This window comes from Equus asinus, chromosome 2 (genome assembly GCF_041296235.1).
Source record: "Equus asinus isolate D_3611 breed Donkey chromosome 2, EquAss-T2T_v2, whole genome shotgun sequence".
Lineage (NCBI taxonomy): Eukaryota > Metazoa > Chordata > Mammalia > Perissodactyla > Equidae > Equus > Equus asinus.
The window spans coordinates 190,959,649-190,981,888 of record NC_091791.1 but is presented as its reverse complement, the minus strand read 5'-3'; the positions used below and the strand labels follow the sequence as shown (position 1 = coordinate 190,981,888).

General features: G+C 37.0%; 1 long non-coding RNA gene across 1 annotated transcript in view; it reads left to right on the top strand.

Moving 5' to 3' along the window:
- LOC123283124 (uncharacterized) overlaps positions 1–21,913 on the top strand; it is a 123,935-nt gene extending 102,022 nt beyond the window's left edge. Inside the window, exons 2-4 of the long non-coding RNA XR_006523650.2 lie at positions 13,979–14,109; positions 14,791–15,099; positions 16,288–21,913. This is a non-coding gene — a long non-coding RNA (uncharacterized lncRNA). The remainder of the gene's footprint in view (positions 1–13,978; positions 14,110–14,790; positions 15,100–16,287) is intronic.
- The last annotated feature ends 327 nt before the right edge of the window (positions 21,914–22,240 follow it).

The window sequence follows — 22,240 nt, the reverse complement described above, 5'->3', positions numbered from 1 at the left end:
TCTAAATTTGGTTTTGGATATGTTCACTACCTTAGTTGACTTCAGTCAACTCTGTGTGTGTGTGCACATGCACACACATTTTATTTATTTTTTCTGCCTAATTATTTTTTTTGTCAAGGCATGCTTTATTATTCTAGACAAACACTAAAGACAATTGAGAAGGTTACCGAAAAAACTCCAGTGGAATTTTTAAAAATTGAGATATAGATGACATATAAGATTCTATTAGTTTCAGGTATACAACATAATGATTAGATATTTGTATATATTGCAAAATGATCATCACAACAAGGCTAGTTAACTTCCATCACCACACATAGTTACAAATTCTTTTTCTTGTGATGAGAACTTTTAAGATCTGCTCTCTTAGCAACTTTCAAATATACCATATGGTATTATGAATTATAGTCACCATGCTGTTTGTTACATTCCCCAGGACTTGTTTATTTTATAATTGGAAGTTTGTACCTTTTGACTCCCTTCACCCATTTTGCCCACCCCCACCTCCAACCCCCTTCACTGGCACCAGCAATCTGTTCTCTATCTATGAGCTTGTGTTTTTTGTTTTTAAGATTCCACATATGGGTGAGATCATACAGTATTTGTCTTTCTCTGTCTGATTTATTTCACATAGCATATAAACCCTCAAGGCCCATCCATGTGTTTGCAAATGGCAAGACTTCTCTCTTACTTATGGCTGAATAATATTCTACTGTGTATATATACTACGTATTCCTTATCCATTCTTCCATCAATAGACACTTAGGTTATTTCCATTCCTTGACTATTGTAGATAATGCTGCAATGAGCATGGGGGTGCAGAGATTTTTTTCAAATACTGATTGCATTTTCTTCAGATAAATACCTAGAAGCAAGATTACTGGATCATATGGTAGTTCTATTTTTAATTTTTTGAGGAAACTCTATACTTTTTTCCATAGTGGCTGCACCAATTTACATCCCCACCAGCAGTGTACAAGGGCTCCATTTTCTCTACATCCCTGCCAACACTTCATTCTTGTCTTTTTGATAAGAGCCATTGTAACAGGTGTGACGTGATATCTCATTGTGGTTTTGACTTGCAATTCCTTGATGATTAGTGATGTTGAGCATCTTTTCATGAATCTGTTGGCCATTTGTATATCTTCTTTGAAAAAATGTCTATTCAGATCCTCTGCCCACTTTTTAATCAGATTGTTTAGGTGTATTGAGTTGTATGAGGTCTTTATGTATTTTGGATATTAACCCCTTATTAGATATATGATGTGCAAATATTTTCTCCCATTTCGTAGATTGCCTTTTCATTTGTTGATGGTTTCCTTTGCTGTGCTGAAGAGTTCTAGTTTGATATAGTCCTGGCTTGTTTACTTTTGCTTTTGTTACCTTTGCTTTTGGTGTCAAATCCGAAAAATCATCGCCAAGACTGATGTCAAGGAGGTTACCACCTATTTTTCTCCCAGGAGTTTTACAGTTTGAGGTCTTACGTTCAAATCTTTGATCCATTTTGAGTTACTTTTTGTGTATGATCTAAGATATGGGTCCAGTTTAACTCTTTTACATGTGGCAGTCCAGTTTTTGCAACACCATTTATGGAAGAGACTATCTTTTCCCCATTGTATATTCTTGGCTCATTTGTAGTAAATTAATTGACTACAGAAGGATAGGTTTATTTCCAGGCTCTCTATTCTGTTCCATTAATCTGTGTCTTTTTTTTAATGCCAATGCCAAGTATGACTTTGATTACTATAGCTTTGTATTATAGTTTGAAATCAGGGACTATGATACCTCTAGCTTTGTTCTTTTCTCTAAAAATTGCTTTAGCTATTAAGGGTCTTTGTGATTCCATATAAATTTTAGGATTATTTGTTCTATTTCTGTGAAAAATGTCACTGAAATTTTGAGAGGGATTGTATTAAATCTGTAGATTGCTTTGGGCAGACAGACATTTTAACAATATTAATTATTCCAATCTATGAGCATGGAATATCTTTACGTTTTTTTCACGTCTTCTTCAATTTTCTTTCATCAATATACATTTTTCAATGTACAGGTCTTTCACCTCCTTTGTAAAGTTTACTCCTAGGTATTTTGTTCTTTTCATGTAAATATAAATGGGATTGTTTTCTTAATTTGTCTGATAGCTCATTTTTAGTGTATGGAAATGCAATAGATTTTTGTATATTGATTTTTTATTGAGCAACTTTACTGATTTATTAGTTCTAACAGTTTTTGGTGGAGTCTTTAGGTTTTTCTATCTATAATATCAAACCATCTGCAAATAGTGACAGTTTTAGTTGTTCTTTTCTGATTTAGATACCTTTTATTTCTTTTTCTTGCTTAATTGCTCTGGCTTAGACTTCCAATACTATGCTGAATAAAGGTGGCAAAAGTGGGCATTCTTGTCTCATTCCTGATCTTAGAGGAAAAACTTTCAAATTTTTACCACTGAGTGTGATGTGAGCTGTGGGCTTGCCATATATGGCCTTTATTATTTTGAGGTACATTCCCTCTATACTCACTTTGTTGAGTTTTCATCATAAATGAATGATGAATTTTGTCAAATGGGGGTTTTTTTGCATCTATTAAGATAATCATATGATTTTTACCTTTCACTTTGTTAATGTGGTGTATCACATTAATTTGTGGATACTGAACCATCCTTGCATCTCTGGAATAAAAACCAGTTCCTCATGGTGTAGGATCCTTTTAATGTCCTGTTTAATTTGGTTTGCTAACATTTGATTTAGGATCTTTGCATCTATATTTATCAGGAATGTTGGCTGTCATATTCTTTTCTTGTGGCATCCTTGAATAAAGTGAGTTTGAAAGTATTCCCTTCTATTTCTTGAAAGAATTTGAGAAGGATTGGTATTAATTCTTCTTTAAATATTTGGTAGAATTCACCAATGAAGCCATTTGGTCTTGGACTTTCATTTATTGGGAGGTTTTTGATTACTGATCAATCTCCTTGCCAGTCATCAGTCTGTTCAGATTTTCTCCTTCTTCCTGATTCAGTCTTGGTAGGTTGTATGTTTCTAAGAAGTTATCCGTTTCTTCTAGGTTGTCCAACTTGTTGGTGTATAATTATTCATAGCATTGTCTTATTCTTTGTATATCTATGGTGTGTGTTTTAACTGCTCCTCTTTCACTTCTGACTTTGAGTCTTCACTCTATTTCTTAGTGAGTCTAACGGATTATCAGTTTTGTTCATCTTTTAAAAAATACAGCTTTTAGTTTAAGTGATCTTTTCTATAGCCTTTGTAGTTTCTATTTTATTTATTTCTGCTTGATCTGGTTTTGGTATCAGAGTAATGCTGGCCATGTAGAATGAGTTTGGAAGTGTTTTCTCATCTTCAATTTTTTGGAAGAGTTTGAGAAGGATTGATTTCAAGTCTTTAAATCTTTGGTAGAATTTGCCAGTGAATCTGTCTAGGCCTGGAGTTTTCTGTGTTGGAGGGTTTTGATTACTGATTCAAACTCTTTACTCATTATGTGCCTTTTCAGATATTCTATATCTTTCTGCTTCACTCCTGGTAGGTTGTGTATTTCTAGAAATTTCTCTATTTCTTCTAGGTTTTCTAATTTGTTGACATACAATTGTTCATTGCAGTATCCTATAATCCTATGTATTTCTGTAATAGCAGTTATAATGTCTTTTTAATTTCTAATTTTATTTGAGGCTCCTTTCCACTTTTCTTATTCTAGCTAAATTTTCATCAGTTTTGTCTATCTTTTTTTAAAAAACAGCTCTTAGTTTTGTTGCTCCTATTGTCTTTCTGTTCTCTATTTCATTTATTTCTCCTGTGATCATTATTTCCCTTCTTTTGCTAACTTCAGGCTTAACTTTTTCTGCTTTTTACAGTTCCTTGAGGTGTAAAGTTAGGTTTGTTTATTTGAGACATTTCTAATTTTTTAACATATGTGTTTGTTGCTATAAATGTTCCTGTCAAATCTGCTTTGCTACATAAGTTTTTATTTGTTGTATTTCCATTTTCATTTGTTTTGAGGTAATTTTTTATGTACTTTTTGATTTTGATTATGTTATTTAGTTTCCACATATTTGAAGATCTTCTAAGTTTCCTCTTGTTGATTTCTAATTTAATGCCATTATGGTCAGAGAAGATAGTTGGTATGTTTTCAGTCTTCTTTAATTTTCTCAGATTAGTTTTGTGTCCATGATATGATCTATCCTGGAGAATGTTCTATGTGCCCTTGAGAAGAACGTATTCTGCTGCTGTTAGGTGGAATGTATGTATGTTTGTTAAGTCCATTTGGTCTAATGTATGGTTCAATTCCAACATTTCCTTGTTGATTTTCTGTTTGGATAATTTATCCATTGTTGACAGTGGGGTATTGAAGTCTCTTACCATTATTGTAGTGTTGTCTATTTCTCCCTTCAGACCTGTTACTATTTGCTTAATATATTTAGGTGCTCTGATGTTGGGTGCATATATATCTAAAACTGTTATATCTTCTTGATGAATTGACCCCTGTATCATTATGTCTGTCTTTGTCTCTTTTTACCATTTTTGGCTGGAAATCTATTTTGTTTGATATGAGTATGGCTACCTCTGCTTTCTTTTGGTTTCCTGTTTAAAGCTGAAGTGAGTCTCTTATAGACAGCATATAATTTGGTCTTGTTTTTTAATGCATCCAGCCATTCTGTGCCTTTTTATTGGTGAACTCAATCTACTTAGAGTGATTATTGCTATGTAAGAACTTACTAACTACTGCCATCTCAACAATTTCCTTCTGGTTGTTTTGTATTTCCATTATTTCCTTTTCTCCCTGTTTCTGCCTACCTTTGTAAATTGGCGGTTTTCCATGGTGATATGCTCAGTCTCTCCTTTTACATTTTTGATGTCACAATTTACCTCTTTTTATGTTATGAATTAATTCACAAATTATAGTAGCTATAGTTTTATTTTTAATGCTCTTTTCCTTTAACTTTTATACTCTAGTTAATTGGTTAATACACCATTCTAATATAGAGTTGCAATTTTCTAATTCTGACTTTATTTTTCACCTTCATGAGAGTGTGGTGTGCTTTCATATGTTTTTATGTCCCTGGTTAGCATCTTCATTTCAGCTTGAAGAATTCCTTTCAGCTTTTCTTGAAGGGCAGATCTAGTGGTGGTGAACTCAGCTTTTATCTGTCAGAGAAAGCCTTTATTTCTCCTTCATACCTAAAGGATAACTTGGCCAAATAAAGTATTCTTGGCTGGCCATTTTTATCTTTAAACACTTTGAATATGTTATTCTATTCTCTCCTGGCCTGGAGAGTTTCTGCTGACAATCTGCTGATAGCCTAATGGGAGTTCCTTTGTAGATTACTTTCTCTTTTTCCCTGGCTGCCTTTAAGATTCTTTCTTCATCACTGACTTTTGACAGTTTCATTATAATGTATCTTGAAGAAGGTATTTTTGTATTGAGATAACAGGGTGTTCTACTAGCTTTGTGGACTTGTATGTCCAATTCCTTCCCAAAGTTTGGGAAGTTCTCAGGTATTATTTCTTTAAGTAAACTCTCTTCTCCTTCTTGTACACCAATTATTCTTATATTTGCCTTTCTGATTGAATCTGATAGCTCTCATAGGCTTTCTTCACTATGTTAAAATCTAAGTTCTCCTCATCTAACTGAATTATTTCTATGTTTCTATCTTCCCAGTCACTTATTCTTTCTTCCATCTGGTCTGCCCTGGTACCTCTGCTCCCAGTGTATTTTTCATTGCATTCGTTGAATTCTTCAGCTCCAGAATTTGTTTGGTACTTTTTTATAATTTCAATCTCTTTGGTAAATAAGTCCTGTTCATTACTGTTACTCCTGAGTTTTCTTGTAGCTTGTTTAATTTATTCGTAAGAGCTATTTTGAATTCTTTATCAGTTAGGTTGCAATGTTTCATGCCTTCGAGTTTGGTTGCCGGGGAATTATGTTTTCCTTTTTGTGATACTTTATTTCTTTATTTTTCATAGTGTTTGACAATATGTGCTTCTGCTCGTGAAGCAGAATTTTTCTTAGTTGAAAAGTTATGTTTCCTTTGTTCTTACAATTCAACAGGCTGGCAATTAGCATCCTTTCTTTTGTATTCCAGAAGGTGGTGCCATAGCTCAAGCTTGTAGTTTCTCCAACAGGAGGAGCTGGAGCTGGCAGCAGAGTTGGGGGAGATGCTCACCTGCTCTGGAGGGGAGTGCTCCAGTGAGGCACTGCTGGGGGGGTCTATGGGCAGATCTCCTGCTGAAATCCTGAAGCAGACAGTAGGAAACACATTCCTTCAGTTCCCTTTGATGGCCTTGTCTGCCTCCTTTACTTTTTTCTGCTTCCCTCATCACAGGGATCTCTCATCAGAAATCCAGGTGTTGATGGAGAGAAACAGTCCCTCCACCTGCAACCTGAGCAACCAGGCCAGCCAGGTGGTCGCTCGCTGCTTTTGCTTTCCACCTCCTCTGCCAGACAGGTGGACTCTGATGCTGCCAAAGGCCCAGCGCCCTTGCAGTGTCACCCTTCGGGAGGTCCTATGTCTCCTCTGCCTCAAAACTCATCTTTATTCCTCTCGATGGCATGCCAGATTCCTCACCAGGCAGGCTTGTCTTCCACAAATTCTCCATCAGCCATGGGCATCTACCTGGTTTCCACTCCCCTGGATCTCTCTTTCCTGATCACAGTGAGTGGGGAAGGGCAGGCTCACTGACTCCCTTGGATCTGCCACCCCCATCGAGGTCCTACCTGCCCACTTTTGGATGCACAGGTGGGTAGAAAATCCTGGGTATCCTCTTATAATGTGCAGAGGCACTTGGGTTCCATTATGGACATCTACTTAGTTGTAAATCAAAGGGGAAATAGAAAAAAGGAATGACTCTCTGTCATGATGCTGATGTCCAAAAATGACTTCTGTTTTTGAATTTTCAGACTCAACATTTTCTTCACTTTGTATAATGGAAAAACATGTGGGAATAGCTAAAATAATTTTACTTTTACATAAAACAAAGGGACTTCAAAAGTGGAGGAGTTAGCTCTATAATGTAAATGAGCCTCCCTGAGGTTTTCACACTTGATGCAAAGTATGTGCCAGCAAAATCCTTCTCTAAAACATTCCTTGCCTTGAATGATCAGAAACTGGATTTGAGTGAGATTCAGCCCGAAGGAACAAGGTAAATTCAGAATGGTAAGGAGACAGAGATAAAGTCTGTGGAAACAAGGAGAATAGCCCCCGGCTGCCACGGTGTAGAGCAGTGCCCGCATTTACCAAATGGGTGAAGTTCACAACCATCCCAGGTTACTCAGTGAACTCCTGTAGGTGGGCTGGTTCTTTCATTATAACCCTTTGGATTTTCCCCTTTGCTGCTGAGGTCAGCATTGAAGTCAGAGCTGATTACAGGAAAATAAATGCTGTTTCCAACCTAACAGTGTCCCTATGCTTAGAATAGACAATAAAATAACTGGAGAATGAAAAAAAAATATTAGAAAACCTAACATATTGTTAACAAGGCCTAACTCATCTACTGTGAGGTGAAATAAACTTTTAACTTTTGAAATCCCATAATTATTAAGATTTGCCACAACCATTTTCACTGGATATTCTCTATAAATGTTTGTGTTTCCCTGATATTTTGTCATTTTCCAATAACAGAATATTCTGGAAACTGGTAACACAAGTCACAAGAAAAGGATGATGTTCACCACTTACCCATCCATAACTGTTTGGGCACTTTGATTGATTTTATTCTGACATACTGCTTTTAAAAATGTTAAAAGCTGGTATATCTGTTTCTGTATGTTAGTGAGTCTCTTGAAGAAATAAATTGATATATTTGGTATTTATTTTTAAAATGTCAATTTATTGTAATGACTTTAATGGAGGGTTTTAATAATTTAAAAAAGTAGATGATTATTTTTGCACAAAGCTTATTTCATGTTTAGACTATTCTGGAAAAGTTTGGTGAGTTAATTCAAGAGCATTAAAGTATACTATTGTTACTTTCAAGTAATCCTGGGTCATTTGTGGCTTAGGACAAAATCCTTTGCAATAATGTGCATTGATGTCTTGGTTATTTTTAGCTCAGCCATGGAAATACGCCTGAAATGTTTGGAGACTATTGTCTAGACCATTCAGAAAGATGGCTCAAAGGTCAAAGGAAATGTTGGTTTGGATTCCATAAGGTGCATACACAATTATTAGGACACTGTATGTGGAGTGAAATGAACACTTTCCTGAGATAGTGTTGAGGTCTTTCACACGGAGAAGGGAGTGCTCAAAAACAAAGACAATTTCTTTAGCTAATTACTGGAAAATGTGCACGTCAGTGTTAGTGCTTGACTTCTGTTACTGGTTTACTGAATAAGTTGTTAGGCAAAATAATTTGGACATATCGGTGCGTGGCAGGTCTCTTAGATCAATAACAGCTTGTCTGAAGATAACTTCTGAATATCCCAAATTATATTGAGAGTCACCTTGTGCAACTGGTAACTTGGAGAAGGAATTTAAAGCCATTGTAAGGAGGATGGGAAAGGTGAGAAGGGAAAACCCTTACTTTTAATCCCTAGGAAATGGATTCATGGGGAAGACTGAGAGAGCAGAAGGGAAGGAAAGCTATTGTGTGCGATTTGTGTGGTTATCACAAGAGTTCTAGTTTTGCTATGCAAGGACCAGCTGGAGGTACTACAGACTTCTGCTAATTTACTCCTGATGGCCTGTGGCAGGGAGGATGCTTTGTTCCAAACCACCAGCTTTACTATATGACTCAACTTCTATATAAAACTACATAACAGCAGCCTGATAGAAAGACTGAGAAAATATAGGACCACAAATAAAATTAAGATAATGCTGTACAGCCAAAGATAAGATTAGCATGCGAAATGTACCCTATCAAGTCCCAGAGTCCATAGAAGTGAGCAACAGATCAGTATTGTTCTTTCTAGTGGCAAAAAGAAGGACAGTGAACCACAGTGTCTACACAGCTCATCAGAATGGGTGTAACCACTGCTGGAAATGAAAACTGGGAGAAAGCAGCCCATGAAGGATGCCACTAACATCCCCATAATAAACATGGTACTCAGTTTCAATTTGAGTAATTCTTGTATTGGCCTGAAAAGGGAGGAAAATACAAAGCAAATCAGCGAATAATATTCTACAAGGCAAGAAAACAATGTCGCTCTCTAAGCAGCTCTCTCATGATCCAGCTTGGTCTAAGGATTCAGTGTGACCGTGCCTCACCCTCAGCTTGGGTTCTCTGCAGCCACATAGGTGCCCATTAACTTGCGGATCCCAGGACTTTGTTTAAAGGTGCTGTGTGGACCACAGATTGCTTTAAACATGGCTTAAAGCAATCTGTCATGAATATGATGTGAGTTCGGATTATATTCAGCTGGAAGCATGGAAAATCAACATCCTGGGCTTAAACAAGGGGTGTCACTCGTGTAACAAAAAGTGTGAAGGAGACAAGAAAGGGCAGTTCCTCAGGGTCATCAAAGACCCAGCCATTCCATCTTCTTGCTCTACAATCTTTAGCATGTAGCTTTCAGCTATTTGAATACAAAATATTTCCTGAAACTTGAATGTATCAAACAGAAAGAAAAGAGAAATGCAAAGGAATGAGGAAGATACAGCCTTATTCTGTCCTTTTGAAAAAATTCCCAAGAGGTCCTGCCTTATTCTATCTTTTTATAACTTCTCTTATATTTCATTCATTCAAACTAAGTCACATGGCTACTGCTAGAAGCAAGGGAGTCTGAGAAGGTAGGCATTTACACAAAGCACATTGCTGCTGCCAAAAAAAAAGTGGAACTCTCTTAATAAGGGAGAAGGAAAGAATGGATATATGTTGGCAACTCACCATGTCTGTCATATATTATCATTTCTTGCAATCAAGGTTTTAGAAGAAATGGTCATCAGAGAGACCGAGGCTACATTTTATGTCAAGAATACGAAGCCCAGGTATGCTATGTTGCCAGGTAAGGGTAATGGTGTGTTTGATGTGCAACTGAACAGAAGAAGGCTGACATCCTTTCATGAAGTAAACAAGCCTCACCAGCACACAGCTTAGTACATGCTCAGCCCTCCTGTGTCCAAGTTTATACGACAGAAATACCATGGGTCTGTTTCAACACGTTTACAGAAAATGTGTCAAGATATTCAGTAAATGATCTATCCATTCAGCCAATATGTTTGTGTGTGTTTTATACACAAGGCATATACTAGGTATTATGCATGATGCAAAGAGGAACAGACACAGGCTTTCTATCAAGTATTATTGTTTGCTAGGCTAGAGCATTTGTATGGACAAGTAGATATTAAAATTTACAGAACATGAAAACATAAAATACATCAGTATATTAGGAAAGACCTGAAAACATTGCATAAGATTCATATTTATTTCCTAGTGACAGAGATGGACACAATGGAATTGAGGATGATGTAGGTAGAGAGAAGTGTGATAGTTTACAGACTCGGGAGCCAGAAATCCTAGGTTCCATTTCTAGGTCAGCCACTCTCCACCTGTATGATATTGCGTGGAGATAAAATAGACTGTGTTCAGCTGGCTTTATTAATAGGCATAAAAACATCAGCTGTATCTCTGTCAGCTATCTATTATGGTTCTTCTGGTCCTCAGAAAGCATAAATGAAAATTCATTTTGTTAATTTGATACTGGAAGTCTTCAAAGAAATACTTCTTCTCATAGATATTGCTTCTCATAGCAATATCATACTAGGTTATTTTCCCTCTGGATCTTTTTGTACTGTTATAACCGAAAACCCTTAATCTTAATTAAAGGTCGGATACCTCTCATGCTCCACAAAACCCAGAACACAATGTTTTAGAGGAAAAATGACATGAAGATGTAAAATACATCATCTATAACATATTCTTGTTTGTATATTTAAGTCTGCAGTTAAGTCTGAATAGACATCTTTCTTAAAAAATTCAACATTACCATTTGTGTTGACTACACTGCAGCAGGTTGAACAGGAAACAAACTCAAAAACCTCATTGGTCATTCTTCTATGACATTCAGCTTCAAGATAGCCTTGATAATCTGCACAAACTCTTCACTATGAATGTTTGCTTAAATATGGTGAAAATTCTTTACACTGAGCTGTTAAACCCATCACCCCTTGTATCTGAAACTGTTTTAGAAATGTAACTGGGATACAGTAGTTTAAGATTGTATTAGATTGGATTAGAAGGACCTTAAGCCATTAACCTGCCATAACCAACATGTTAAAATAGTCTTGCAAATTCAATACTGACTTTTGAAAGGGACTTCTTATTCATATCCCTTGAAAAAGTTGAGGACTTCAGTAAGCTATGGTAAACATGTTGATAATTCCTAAGTACAGTTCTTTGTTATATTTTATGTATCATAATCAAGTTTATACGATAAGATGTAGGTTTAGCTGATATTCTCCAGTGAACAGTTAGTTCTTGGAGTAGGTACAGGTGACTAGCTCTAGGAATAGAAATCTATTTCCAGCAAAAATGCATCACTTGTGAGCAGGTAACTCAATAATGAGTCACCTCTGAAGTCCTCGAAAAGGGTTTCCATAAAGGAAAACAAAAATTAGGAAGAATAGAAATTTCAGTTAAAACTATTCTTTAATTGCCCTAGATGAGAGATGACTTGAACATTATCTACAAAAGTATCATCAATTATTAGTTGTGATGAAATTGATCAAGTTCAGGTTTTGTGAAGACCTTTCATGCATAAAGGAGTAGCAGGATTAATTCACTGAAAACAATCAAGATGTCAGTGTCGTGTTGAGGGGCACGTGCCACTAACAAACAGCAGAGCAATTGTTTGAGCTCCTCACAGTTGTGTAACAGGGACGTGCGCTTCCACTATACGCTCGAGTCTTTCAAACAAACAGTAGTTCTCTCAGGGATAAAGAAATTTCCTCATTCTTTCACTCATAAAACAAATGTTTCTGAGTAGTTACCATGTTCTGGATAGGGTGCTAGACTCTGTCATCACTAGAATTGGTTAATGGTCATAACCAGAGGAAATGACATTAAATTTTTCACGCAAACTTTCATTGCCTAGGTAACTTCCATAGGTAGTAAGTTGATAGTTTTCGTTGTCTGACTTTCACAGGGTTGAAGACTTTGAATACTTATTCTGACTCCATAATACTTTTGTAAAATCTCATTTCTGAATTTGAAGCGCCTTCTCTAACAAGCTATAATACACGATTGTTGTTATAATTCTGAAAATCACTGTTGGTCTCATCCACTTCTACACTCTTTGACATTGTGTGTAATTGAACTTTTCTTTAGTTGACTTAGAATTTTTATCTCCCTTGGTTGAATGTTAAATGTTGAGGTGAAGAATAAACTTATTATGGGAAAGTGAAAAAACAGCGTAAATACACAGTTTTGATATTTAAAGCAGAATTTTGCAGTAAGAAACATCCTTGAAACTCAGGATTTGTGGATAAAGAAAGGATTTCCTAAATTTTCTCAGCTTTCATTTAATGTCTCAGGTACTAAGACTAAAAGAAACTGTAATTTGAATTCTTCAAAGTGTGGAGTGGATTTCTCTTTGTTCGTGAAAACTAGATTTGTGGCATTAGATAAAAGAACGGAATGATGCTGAGGATATAAAAAGCCTAAAACTTGACCCTTAAGTTTCTGGTGGGTTGTAGGAAGAAGTAAACGACAGAAAAGAGGAGGGCTATCCACACGTGTATGGTTGTTGGGGACACTAGAGGTGTCCTGATTATCCAGATTAGTATGGGGATGGGGACTGAGAATGTTTTACCTGTGACACACTTCAGTCTAGGAGATGCCTCATCCATAGGGCTATTGCAGTATGACAACACTATCCAAAGGAGCCTGAGTCAGCCTTTGTCTCTGGGACCTCTGCACCACATACCCATTGTGGAGACCCAGAGTATCCGAAGGAGCTGGTGGCCTAGGTGGAGGTGAGGCAGGAATTTTAAGATTGTAGGAAGTGGCTGGAGACATGGACTTCAGCGATGAACACTGACCCAGCCCTACCTCACACTCAGGTGGAACCAGCTGCATCTCAGCGTTTGCACGCCTATCCCCAACACACAGCTAGAAACAAGTATGTCTCAGCAGCCACCAGTCCAACTACTAATTCTACATAGAGATGGGAGAGAACCCAAGAGCACCGAAAGGATCTGAGAACTCCCTCTCAAGTGAAGAGGGCCTGGGAAACAAACCCTCCTTCAAATACCCAGGTCAGGGCTGGAGAAGTGAAAGGAATGGACCGGAAATCTAAAAGACTGAGCATTTCCCCTCGAGAAACCCCATTAAGATGATCACTTTGGATATATTTTTGTCTCCTCTGTCCCCAGCCCCACCCTAAAGGTTGAAGACTCACACATAGTTGGAAGCAAGAGAGAATCAGACAATCATATTTTTGTTGCCTATTTGAGAAAATCTATAACCTCTCTATAAGCATTTGCAAAAATATCTATGAAAACAATGAATATTTTATAATTTTAATATATATGTTATACAAACTTATGTATTTACATATTATAAATATTTTTGTATGTTTATATTATATATACAGCATATACAAATCTTGATCAATATGAATTCCAGAAAACTGGCTAACAGCAAACGTTTAAAAATGTCACAGATATCCATGTAAAGTTCCATTTGTTTCAAAGAATGGACTGAGTGAGGCTGCTTTCCAAAAGAAACTGGAGGTGGATTTCACACTGCCTAACACGGCCCGGATTGGGTACTGATGATGGCCCCTCTGAGGTGGGGGGTTGGAAACAATCATATATTTTTCTCTCTCAGCAGCTGAATTGTATGAAGGTGGCAAAATGAAACCAAACTGATAATTAAGCCCAAAAGAATGACTGTCCGCAGCTATAGCAACTCAAAGGCAGCGAGTGACTAAAAGCAACAGAGACAGGAGCTGGTAAAGTGGCTAATGATGTTCTATTGGAATTCCAAGGAAAGTAAAAAATAACTACTTCTATTTCATTTATATTTTCTTCTAGCTTGTGACTCCTCAAGTCAATGTTTTGCTCACTAACCAAGCCATAACCTCATGGAAGTCTGCCCATTAGCTTTTCAGTTATGGGGGAGAAATCAGAAATCTGTATCTTCTGCTGACCTAGGACAAGATGGGGTAGGTGTTGCTTCAAGGAGAGTTTGCATGTTTGTAAAATAGTGCTTTGGAAAATAAATCTGTGCATGGTAAATATGTAAATCATGATGCTACCATTCCTCAAACTAAGTAGATTTTCAATAAAATATTTGTTGATATTAAGAAAGTTATAGTTCAAATTCAAATAGTTCAAATTGAAAGTTACACGGATTGATTCTCAGCTACATAAATTTTATGGTATTAAATGTTTAGATAACACAGAATTCTGATTACTTCAGAAAGAATAGTCTCTGAATTTTCTTACATAAACGTTAGTAATCTATCTCTTATTACAGGATTTGCAAAGTTATCATTTTCTACAGAAAGAAGCTTAAAAACAATGACAATGAAAATTTAAATTAAACGCCCAGAAGGGGTGGCTTGTGGTGACTTACGTGGGTGTAAAATCTACTACAAAAATATTCTCTATTGAATTTCATTCTGTAGAAGTGAGATTGCATGTTTCTCCTGCCTGTCACGTTTCATGAGGAACTTATATTGTTTAAAGACAAAAAGAAAAGATTAGGGACTTTTTTTTTGGGGGGGGATCCAAGACAGGTATATATACCTTATCTATAACAAAAGAATTTAGCACTTACTATAAGTTCATTCCACTTACAATATTTTAAACAAAACTTTTTGCTTTTTCATGCATGAAACCAGCTTGTGTAGGAGGTAAATCGTGCAATAGATATCCCGAATGCATCAAGTTTCCAGGAATGACAGCTGCAATGAGAGGAAAAGGAGGAGGAAGGAAAAGGAGCATCCATTCCCATTTTGTGACAGGCATCTCTGCTAGCTTATAAGGCCTAAAATGAACAACTACTGCAAAAGAGATTTGGACTGATGAACCTAAAATTGGAGAGTACTTGACATGCCTGGGAAGGCAGCCATGTGAAAGATTAAAATAGCCGACTCTGATTTCGGCTCCATTGAAGAGGAGCAGACTCAGTTGTGGAGGATGACTCGGAGGTACGTTCATTTCACATGACAGTATTGTCACACAGGTGCCATTTATTTGCTAATAAAATTATTCCTAAAGGTTTGTAGTTTCATTCTTATAATACTTGAGCTATGATTTTTTAAATGATCTGTCTGTAAATATGAAGCCTAATTTAGACACATATTACATTCGGTCAACATGAGTACAGCACAGAGAGAAGAAACAGTTCTGTGCATTGGGTTCTACCCAGGGCCGTGCTGAAAAGCTTTGTATTGGGGAATTCTTTGGAGTTTTTTTTAGTTTGGCTTTTACTTCCTGTAAGTTTGCTTTACTCCCATCACTCAAACATGCAAGAGTGGGGTTTACTGACTTTTCATCCCTGAAGAGCTTACTGTCATTGACAATGTGATTTTTAAACAAAGGTTCACCTTCAGCTCACATGGAGTTGATTGCTGTTTTCTTTTAAATAGATGAACTACGCCCAGCCAACGACCGTGGCTTTACGAGACTGCTTAGTGGTATAGTCGGTGGTCAATCCTTCAATCCCGGGTCAGCAAGAGTTCTGCTGGAACTTTCTGATCCTCGAAAAATAGACATACTTTATATGTTTAAAAATAAACTTCTCTATAGAATTATGGTGAGGATTCAAATGAGATCATGAACATAAAGAACTTAGCAAAATATCCAGCAATGAAGTATTAAAAGTCAACCATTATTTTTTCTAAATATAATTTTAAAAATTTAGACAAGAATCTAGATGACAAATAGAAAATGTCCTGGTTCTGCCGTTGACTCTACAAACCAGAAAAGGGCCAGGATAATATGACATTCATGATTCAAGAACACATCAAAAACACAAGTGGTAGCCTTTCCCACTGTAGTCTTAATAGTGTTCTGTGGAACTGAGAATCAATTTCCAGGCAGAGTTTTTCATATAGAGTCCAAATGATCACAAAGGACGTCAAAGATGACGCCACACCCAGGGAATGCAATACTGCCCAGGCAGGGGGTGGCAGAAGCGCATGTGGTTTGACTTTTTAAAGTAGAAAATAATAAATAATTGGTAAAGTTGCTTTCGAATACATCATTCATTAACTATAAAATTATATTTTAAGCATTTAATATCTGAAAATACTTTGAACTCCTGTAATAGTATACCAGATAAGTAAAAATTGAGACTATCCTAACAAAAGTTTTCTTTTCCTTTCGCTAATCAGATTGGCAACCTCGAGAAGTACAAATTTTGGCGAGGCTACAAGGAAACAGGCACTCTCTCCTTTGTTGCTGGTGAGAATTCAAATTTGTGCAGCCTGCTTGGAGGGGCGTTGGTAATATCTAACTCAACCATACAAGTGTTTGCCTTTTTATCCAGCAACCCAAGTTTTAGGAATTCACCCTAAAGATATGCCCGATAATACAAAAATACATCTGCGCAGTTATTCATGGCAGCGTTGCTTGTAACTGTCTGTCATCTCCCATGTGACCTTATATTGGGAAGGGGTTGGAGAAGCTGGTACATCCACACAATGGAGTACTACATTTCTTTTTAAAAAAAGAGAGATAATGAGAAAGAGTCTATGAACCAATATAGAGCAATATCTAGGATACACAAAGTTAGGTGAAACAGCAAAGTAAGAAAGAGTATCTTTAGTATACTACCTATTCTTGTAAGAAACAAGAGGACCTAGGAAAATACACAGATATCTACTCATTTTTGTACAAAGAAACACACGAAGAAAAAACTAGAGACCAGGGAGATTGGTTACTCACAGGCTGAGAACAAGGTGAAAAGATAGAAGAAATGGGTGGAAGGGTGACACGTTTCTCTCAATACACCTTCCGTGCAGTTCTGACTTTTGGAACCACATTAACGTTTCACATAGTCAAAAATTATTAATTTTTAAAAATCAACAAGATTGGGTAAAAATCCTAAAGACATGAAAACAAATGAATCAAACTATACTTCACATGAATCCTCACTGAAGGGGGAGAAAAAGAAAGTATCTTTTGAATATAATATTAATATTATATTAATAAGATTGAATTCTGGATAGACAGCAGGTGTGCTTTTTCAGTGGTATAGGCCAGCAAGTCTCAAACTCCTTTCTGTATATTCTAGGATTAAGCAGATTAGCAAATATAGATATCTGTACTTACTCTGAAAAGATTCAGTAACAAACTTATAATCACGTGTATTTTAAGGGCGACTACAAATGAACAATAAGAGGCTTAACTCTCACAGTTGAAAATAAGGGAAGAGGCTTCCTTCCTCCCTTTTCGTAGAGTGTGCCCTTTAGAGCTCTTGTCCTCTAAGCTCATTCTTAGTATCACTGAATTGTACGTAAAACTTTTCGGAAGTTAAATAAAACTCTTGTCAGAGTTAAGACCCAGCAATGTCTTTCTCAAGGACCTGGAAACCATCTCTGGAATGTCATCATCCAGGAAGACAGATTCCCTACTCCCACATCCTATGGGAGGGCAGGAGGCACCTGGGGTGGGTCCCTGCTCCAGGTTGCCATGGATTGCACTCCTTGGCCAGATAGAAGGGTGAGGTGTCTTCCTGTCTAGGTAATCTCTTAGCAGATTGCCTGTGAAGAGCACCCCATTCCAGATTAATGCTTATTCAATGACAGAACTTTCTTTGTCTTCTACCTTTGTGGAGAGGTTTTCTAGGCTGGGAGGAGATTTTGGTTTGTAATTGTATTTCCTCAACAGCAGAGAAAGGGAGAGAAGAAGAAAGAGGGGGAAAGGGAAGCGGGGAAGGAGAGAAGGCAAGGCAAACGTGGTGAAGGGTTGATATTTAGGGAACTTGGATGAAGATTACAGGGAGTGCTTTGCACTGTTGTTTCACCTCTTCAATAAGTTTGAAAAAAAGAAGGAAGAAAATGGAGGAAATAGCACAGAAGTACAGGACAAGTGCTGAGCGTGAAACTCACCAGCCTCAGGAGAGTGTTACTGGGGAAGTCCGGGGCCTCAGCGCCTCTCTCAGAGCCTTGTTCCACTGGTCACCACGAATGAGAACACAAGCCTGGTTTGCAACTCGCTAGTTTACCACTTCAGGACAATGAGTAGAACTTTTCAGGACTGTGTAACTCTTAGCTCCTAGCACTTTAATAGGAAACACTTTACTCAATCTTGTGACAAATCAAGATGCAATTAAATTTCCAAAAATGACTGAGAAGTTATTATCATATTTGATTTGCTAATTTGGAAATAAATGCATTATGCAATGAATATTTAGCAAATTCAGCAAATCTGTTATTTCCAAAGGCAAAAAATATTTGTAAGTCACTCTTAATATAATAAACAACAAAAATTATAATCTATACAAGAAGAAATCAACCATTTCTTAAAATTGGAGAAGGTTTTAATAGCTTGTAATCAACCTTTTGCTGTAAAAAAAATAACTGTATTGAGCTTCAGTGCAGAAGAAAAAGCTTTAGCGTCCTTGTAAACTATCAGAAAGGGAAATGTCTTAGTCAATTCTAGAAACTGAAAATACCTACCCATATCTATGTCTACTAGGAACACTTATTTTCATATCTTTATACAAGTCAGTTCTACAAATTCAGTATTCCAGTGTCATGCGCCCACTGTTGTGGTGGATTGGCTCATATCTTAAATGATGTATACTCCTCACTGGCTATAATGGTGTCAGATAGTTCTTTTTGTCTAACCAGTTAATTTTATTATTCAAACCATCTTCACTCACTCAACTGATAGGAAAAGTAAACAATGTTGAGTGTCAAAAAGAAAAAAGCCACAACTTTTCTCATCTTCCTTTTCCTGTATTCCTATTACCCTTTTGCCAAATGTTATTTCAGTTCTATAACACTAGCTTCATTAATTGCATTGGCCAAAAACATCTAAAAGCACACGTTTACAATTATTGTAACATAATAATAGCTAATGTCATGAGAACTTGCTACACGCCATGCACTATGCTATGCGCTTACATTTAGTTTATTTCTTACGACAACCCGGAGAGTCTTACTGTCTCCAGTTAACCTTTCTGGGCTTCAGTTAGCTCAACTATAAAGTAACTTTTCCAAGGACACAAAGATGTAGGTGGGTGGATCAGTTTAAATCTAGCATTGTCTGATTTCAAAGCCTGGAAAAACTATCCACTGCAGGAGTATTTCTCAACCTGGATTCGTCATCTGAACCACAGAATACAAAAAATTACGTGACCATTTTCTCAGTTATTTCAAGGTACAAAACTAGACTAATTCCAGATGCATAGAAGAGAAATCAATTCATTAGCCTCTATTCATTAGTGATTACTATGTGCTGGATAACGTGACATGCACTACCTGTATGTTAACTCACTTAACACCAAAAGCCACTCCGACGGAAACACGGCATCATCTCAAGCTTCTGGACGGGGAGCTGCTCAGAATGGAGAGATGAACTGATCAAGTTCTAGAGACTCTAAGTGGTGGTAAGAGAACAAATAACAAGCATAGCATCTTAGATACAGTACTAAAGCTTACTGAGAAGCGGGAACTCCGTTAATGAGTGGGCCGTTCACTCTGTCATTTGTTCTCAGACTTGACTGTATCAGGTGCCTGAGTTTCACCTTAAGAAATTCTAAAATAATTCATCTGGGTGGTCCTAGGGCATCAAGATTTTTAAAGCTCCACAGACAACTTGAAGGTACATTCAAATTCTACATAGTCTCAAAAATCATCTCCCTCTCCAATAAAGTGACCAATTGTCCTAGGTGCTACAAAGATATACCTGGTTTTATCTCAAAGAGAAGCAAAGAGGTTATCTGATGCATCTCACTGATTTCATGCATGATCTCTCAATTAGCCAAGCCAGGAGAAAGCATAAACTATTTTTACAAAGAACTACTTTCTGTCCACTTTTCATATACTAATATATGCTCCCCCCATCAGGAGGTCTGTCTTCAGAGGGAAACTCAGTTGTGATGTAGGTTATCTAATAATTGCCTGAACTGATCATTATCACCACTTAATTTGAACAGAGGGCTTATCTGTGCTTTGCAAAATCTGCGAGGTAAGAGACTAAACAGGCCCGAGCAGGCCTGACACAGGCAGTTGTGGGAAATAGTGTAGATTCACAGAATCAGAAGCTAGAAGGTCATTCATCTTACAGATAAGCATGGTAGGAAAGGTGCAGTGAATGGGCCAGACTTCACAGCTGAACTGCAGTGCCCCCAGCAGTAATGAAGCACCAAGTAGAACCACCACTGTTGAAAAGTAAGTTTTTGCTTGAGTGGCCCTCTCTGGCTGGGTCTACTTTTTTAGTTTTGCTCATCTTGCCTCCCTCACTCAAGGTTCACACAGAAAAAAGAAAGACAAACCACTTGCATATATTTGCACATAGCAGATGGGCAAATGAGCCACCTTTAAAGAAAAAGAATCTTAAAGGAGAAAAGAGAATGTTACTGGTATCCAGGCTACCATATTGATCCTCACTCCTATACTTATTAGTTATGTGATGTTTGACAGGTAAATAATCTTGAGAAAGAACAAAGCTGAAGGCATCACACCCCCAATTTCACACTGTATTATGAAGCTACAGTAAACAAAAGAATATGGTATTGTCATAAAAACAGACACACAGATCAATGGAACAGAATAGAGAGCCCAGAAATAAACCCATGCATATGAGGTCAATTGATTTTTGACAAAGGGGACAAGAATACAATGGGGAAAGGACAGTCTCTTCAATAAATGGTGTCGGAAAAACTGGACAGCCACATGCAAAAGACTGAAACTGGGCCACTGTCTTACACCATACACAAAAATCAACTCAAAATGGATTAAATACTTGAAGGTAAGACCTGAAAATGTAAAACTCCTAGAAGAAAACAGAGGGGATAAGCTTCTTGACATTGGTCTTGGTGATGATTTTTTGGATCTGACACCAAAATCAAAGGAAACAAAAGCAAAATAAACAAGTGGGACTACATCAAACTAAAAAGCTTCTGCTCAGAAAAGGAAACAATCAACAAAATGAAAAGATAACCTATGGAATGGGAGAAGATATTTTTAAACTACATATCCAATAAGAGATCAATATCTGAAATATACAAAGAACTCATATGACTTAACAGTAGAAAACCAAATAACTCAAAAAATAACAGAGGACCTGGACAGATATTTTCCCAAAGAAGACATGCGCATGGCCGACAGGTGCTGGGGAAGCTGCTCAACATCGCGAATCATCAGGGAAACGCAAATCAAAACCGCAAGGAGATATCAACTCCGACCTGTCAGAATGGCTATTATCAAAAAGACGAGAAATTACAACTGTTGGTGAGGATGTGGAGAAAAGGGAGCCCGTCTGCACTGTTGGTTGGAATGTATATTGGTGAAGCCACTATGGAAAACAGTATGGAGGCTCCTTAAGAAATTAAAAATAGAACTGCTATATGATCTAGCAATCCCCCTTCTGCACATGTATCAAAGGAAATGAAACTATGATCTCAAAGAGATATCTGCACTCTCATGTTCATTGCAGCATCACTCACAGCAGCCAAGGTATAGAATCAAAGTAAGTGTCCCTCAAGGGATGAATGGATAAAGAGGATGTGATATATAAATACACGCACACACACACAATGGAATATTATTCAGCCTCAAAGAAGGAAATCCTGTCATTTGTCACAATGTGGATAAACCTGGAGGGCATTGTGCTAAGTTCAATAAGCTGGAGAGGGACAAATACCGCATGGTATCATTTATATGTGGAATATTAAAACAACAAAAAGTTGAATTTTCTATTCTCAGAAACTGAGAGTAGAAAAGTGGTTGCTAGGGGCTTGGGGTGGGGTGGGGTGGGGAGAGGTTGATAAAAGGGTGCAAACTTTCAGCTCTAAGATGAATAAGGTCTGAGGATCTGATGTATAACATGGCGACTCTAGTTGATAACACTATATTGGATAATTGAAATTTGCTAAGAGAGTAGAAGTCAAATATTCTTCACCAAGGGGGAAAAAAAGTTGTACATGTGAGGGGATGGATGTGTTAATTAACATGATGGTGGAAATGCTTTCACAATGTATATGCATATCAAATCATCATTTTATTCTGTAAATATCTTATAACTTTATTTGCCAATTATACTTCAATAAAGGTTCCACTAAGATACAAATTTTGTTTTATTTTCTACTATAGACCTACTTCTTTAAATAGTGCC